This window comes from Sinocyclocheilus anshuiensis, unplaced genomic scaffold, assembly GCF_001515605.1.
Source record: "Sinocyclocheilus anshuiensis isolate Anshui unplaced genomic scaffold, SAMN03320099.WGS_v1.1 scaffold337, whole genome shotgun sequence".
NCBI lineage: Eukaryota > Metazoa > Chordata > Actinopteri > Cypriniformes > Cyprinidae > Sinocyclocheilus > Sinocyclocheilus anshuiensis.
Genome location: NW_015537968.1, coordinates 1,278,256 through 1,283,271, shown reverse-complemented (window position 1 = coordinate 1,283,271; position 5,016 = coordinate 1,278,256). Strand labels below are relative to the sequence as shown.

The window sequence follows — 5,016 nt, the reverse complement described above, 5'->3', positions numbered from 1 at the left end:
CCTGTTGCAAGTTTTTTTTTTTTTTTTTGCCTTGTCATCTGTCTTTGTAACCAGGGTGATGCCAACATTGTCACTCAACCCCACACTGTGACTGGACTCAGTATGTCACACAGTAATTTGAAGTCACTGTGATGATTGACGGACAGAAAGAAAGATAAAGAGAATGAAAAACTGAGGATGGATGTAAAATCCATCTAAACAGAGGCAGATGAGACCAACAGTGCATGTCTGTGAGTGTTTGCGATGAGCAATAAACCACGTCTGTTACCGTGAGAGCGAGAGATCACTTGTGTTATTGACTATCACTGTATGTGTGTGTTAATACTGGTGCAGCATATGTTCAGGAGGGGAGAGGCCTGCAGGGTGGAGACCAGCCTTCTGTCACCCTGGCAACGCTCCTGCAGTGCCAGCACTCTCTATGTGTGTGTGAGGGTTTAAATGAAGGGAAGTCCTGTGCTGGGGGTGATATAGAAACAGAGAAGAACAGTGGGTGGGTTTGTTGCACCACTGAGGCAGTGCGTATTGCAGTACGCTCTGCAGGTTGCTCGTAGTGTGTAGGATATCGACTCTTGAGGGCTGGGCCAAACGCTCCCTGCTGTCAGAACTATTAGTATCACACCCCCGGTGATGCTTGTTGGTCGAGCTGAGCAGGCAGATCTGACAGGTCATGAATCATCCAACCCTTCGCCCATTCTTTCTCAGAGATGGACCCTGCTTGAACATACTGTATTTGGAATGAGACTCATTCAGAAAGCTCTGCACATGAACTGTTTTATCTTTTATATTGGTTTGTTCTTTTTTGGGACCCAGTAATGTCTGACATATAAAATCATAGTCAAAAAAATATTATGTTTTGAAATGGAACAGTTTATTAAACCTTTTGACAAACAATTTAAAAACAATTTAGTCTTTAATGGCTCAGATAGTATGATATAGGTGAATATGGAGCTTATGCGCTAAGAGGACAGTTTATTAAACCTTTAGACAAACAATTAAAAAAAAAGAAATTAAGATTTGCATCTTAATGCAAATTTTGCAGATTTTTTTGTTTGTTGTTGTTGTTGAGTATCATATTTGAGACATCAGGCTTTAATGGCTCATATAGTATGATATAGGCGAATATGGAGCTTATGCGCAAAGAGGAAAAAATACTCATGTTTTATTCAGAGCTCAAACTGAGCAAAAATATGCAGTTTGGTGCAGTTGCTGATGTATGACCAAAAAGTGAGATGAAATTCTGATAGCTTGTAATGTAAACCAGTGAACTCTTGTATAGCAGATTACTTGCATAAAATGCATATAAATATCAGCTGTCACTCTGTATCTCCCAATAATATGTTGTCTTAAAGTTTCTCAAAGCATGTTGCGATATGTGCAAAAACATACAATGCAATACAATGATGATTTGGGAGATATACAAATAAACGTTCCTCAAACCTAATGTAGCTTCATACTCGCATTTATTTAAAAATGATATATGGATAATCAAGTAAACTTAAGCTACTTCAGTACGGTAAATCTTCATCTTGAAATATTACTAGCAATATAAAAGTTATTCTTTTTTTTTACTTTATACAAATCAGTAAAGATTTCACCGCAATAAAATGTGAACCACAACCTGATCAGGGACATTTTTTGAAAAATACTAAAAGCCTTTTACTTTAAAGGCATTTAGTAGATTGTGTACTACAGGGTTTCAGCATATTTTTGATCATGTTGATAATTTAGAGACCTTAGAAATTAGCATATCAAATATGATACAGTATAGGGTTACCAAATTAAAATGCATTCAGTTTTTTGTTTTTTTTACTTCATAGTGTCTGGGCTGTTTTTGCCTTCTTAAACAAGTAAAAATGTAGGGCGGGACTTGATTGGAACATTGAATCATTGTCGTTTGCCAATTATTGCGCTCTTATGTAAGTGAGAAGTTGCTGAATGGGAGGGATTATTGTCTTGCCCTCGTGCCAGTGCACATGTCATGAGAGAAGAGATGTTGTTGCGAGGAGAAGTCAATGTTTTTGATTAAGATTATGCGGGTATTTGTATTAAAAAAAAAAATGGTGGGCATAGACAAATCATTTATAATAAGCACTGCAATATTCCATAAAAAATGGAATTGTCAATTTTGATTTCATAGTGACTTTAAGGATTGCTGTTGAGTGTTGATGAATTTTGCTGTTTGAAGTGACAACTGCAACCCCTCCCCCCCACTTTATTTCTTGTTCTCGACTCCTTTTTGCCCTCTCTCCCTCTCCCTCTATTGAACAATTGATCAGCTGAGCTGTGGATGAGCAGTGGTGTGTGCTTCAGTCTGAATTCCACAACCTTAGCAAAATCACCTGCCATGAGAGTGAAGAATGTGTGTAAAGGAATGAGAGAAATGAACAGAGAGAGAGAGAGGGAAAAAAGAATGAGTTTTACAGAGAGGAAAGGTATATAAGGCAGATCGCTCTCAAGCCTTGACTTTCTAAGAGTGTTTTCAGTGCCAGTGTATGTGTAAGTGTTAATGTGCCCTTGTGTGTGTTTGTGTGAGAAAAGCATGGCAAGCAGCATTTTCTTGTCCGGATTAAGCCGGATTAGAGTCGGAGTGCAGCGCTGAGTCCAGCCTGATCTTCAGATCAATACCACTGTGCTCCTCCCTCTGCGTTTTCCTCTGTCTCTATCATCGTTTACACAATCTCGGTTTCTCTCTTTTTCCCCCATCTTTGAGTTTATGTATCCAATCAGTCTTTTTCAGTGTCTATGTTCAGACTGTAATTATCCTGAATTGTCTCAAATGAATAATTAATGAATAAAACCTAATAATAGATAAGTACAAAATAAATAAATTATTGCAAAACATTGGTTTATTGTACGCAAATGACAGGCTAACTATGATTATTACATGGCCATATACCAAACAAATTGACACAAATATTGAATTATTTTGAAATTATTTTGTTTTGTGAAAAGAAAGGTTACAATTACACATTTTAGCATCTTTACACAAAAGCAGTTGACTGTGCAATGCTGCAACTGACCAATCAGAATCAAGCATTCCAGAGAGCCATGTAGTAGTAACATGACCAATAATATATAAGAAAAGAATAATCTCTCCGCTTCTCTTGCTCTCTTTTCGTCTGACTTATATTGCTGTAGATCAATAGAGCTACTCAAACAGAAGCAGAGAGCCTCAGCTGCTATTAAAAGCTCTTCCTCTCTCCCAGACTACCAGCATCTATCAAACCCAGACAACAGATTTACTGCACACAATAATCTGAGATCAGCTCACATCATTCCTACACACATGCTAAAAACTGCAGCACAATGCTGATCTTTGGACAGGATCATATCACACATATTCTAATAGAGATGTAAACATAGGGCGGTCAATCATGTGAGGGTAAGAACGCTGATCTAGCACCATGTTCCTCTTCACATTTCACATTAAATGTAAAAACAATCAATCGATCAGCACCGGTATTTGAAGATGTTTTATGCAGCCAGTGATTTAAATGTTTTAGTAATGATAATACTTTCAATTCAAGACGTGCATGAATGCGCAGTTAAACTGAGAGGGAACCACTTTGTGTCTATATGAGTGAGAGAAAGATTGGAGAGTGTGTGTGTGTGTGTGTGTGTGTGTGTGACTGGCCTTGAAGCTGTATATCTCTCTTCCCTCTCACCATTTGCAGATTTACAGCTGTAATGAAGCACTGGGAGGAGAGAGGAACTGACCTTCCTACCAGCAATCTCCTCTCATTCAGACAAAAACCTTTTACCTGCAGACTCTTTTTCTTTCTCACACACATTCGTGCATGCCATCACTTCCCTTTGGCATGTTCTGTCTCTTTGCGTCATTGTCTCTCTCACACACATTTTTATAAGTACTGAATAGCTCTTTTCAGATCCAGAGAGCTTAATTTGTGCTTTAAAGATGAATGTTGTCTACACTAGTTCTGTCCTCCAGAGGAAAAGTTGGGACTAATGATGGTTTTACTACTGACTACTCATGGCACCCCTCCGCTTTAAGAGCATGAGGCCAGGGGTCGGTTTCAGATCCAGAGACCGGAGACCGTCTGTCTGCCAAGTAGTTCAGATCATAGTTCATGTTCAAAGAGTTGTCATGACCTTACCAGATTAATACTTTATTTTCCTCGTCTTATTAGTGTATTTCGTCCCTCTCTAGGCAGATAGAGAGGGCAAATCATATTTAACATTTCTTCCCAGAGACAGTTTGAAATGAATTAAAAAACCCAGTAAGAGACAGATCTCATTCATTTACTGATTGGACAGACACTGCTGCACCATGCCTTAGCGGCCCCAATTAGCATTTTTGAAGTCTGCATATTTGTCAAAGCCAGGGCTAAGTTTAACCTACTCTTTGTGTTGTAGTATTGGATGTGAGAGACACTGTGCTGTGCTTTTCAGGGTGACTGAATCAGACGCTTTCAAATGAATAATAACTGGTTCTTTCCTCCTGCAGAATTTTCAAGCTCTTCCGAAGCAGCCACTGCAGATCTCTAAGAAACAGTACATCCAAGGTAAAGTATGTGTGTAATCTGACACTTACGTGTCTCTTACGTGTGTTTCTCTCTCTATCTCTCTCTCCATGTCCTTTATATGGACGCTTTCAAAACCAGTGACTCCGATAATGGCCAATATTAAAAGAAAAACTTTGTGATGTCATTTATGAATCATTTAAAACTAAATGCTTTAAATGATTTATGTGAATTTAGGTGCCACAGCATTATGATGCTCAGTATAAAAAAATGGGTATTTGTTTTTGGATTTGCTAAAGACTACATTTAACAGTGTTATTCAGTTAGTAGTGTTTTTAAAGATTAACTTTAAGTCAGCGTCAGATGCCTCCTTGAATACATTGCTTTGTGATTTTGTCACTTCATTTGTATTTATAATGTTTCAGTCAAGGTTTCAAACAGGAATACTATGAAAATATATTATAAATTGTGTTATACTGCTGAATCAGTATGATTGTTTTAAAGGGGTCATATGATGCGATTTCAAGTTTTCCTT

General features: G+C 38.0%; 1 pseudogene; it reads left to right on the top strand.

Moving 5' to 3' along the window:
- The window catches only part of LOC107669093 (DNA polymerase nu-like), a 36,555-nt pseudogene that overhangs the window by 17,289 nt on the left and 14,250 nt on the right, over positions 1–5,016 (top strand).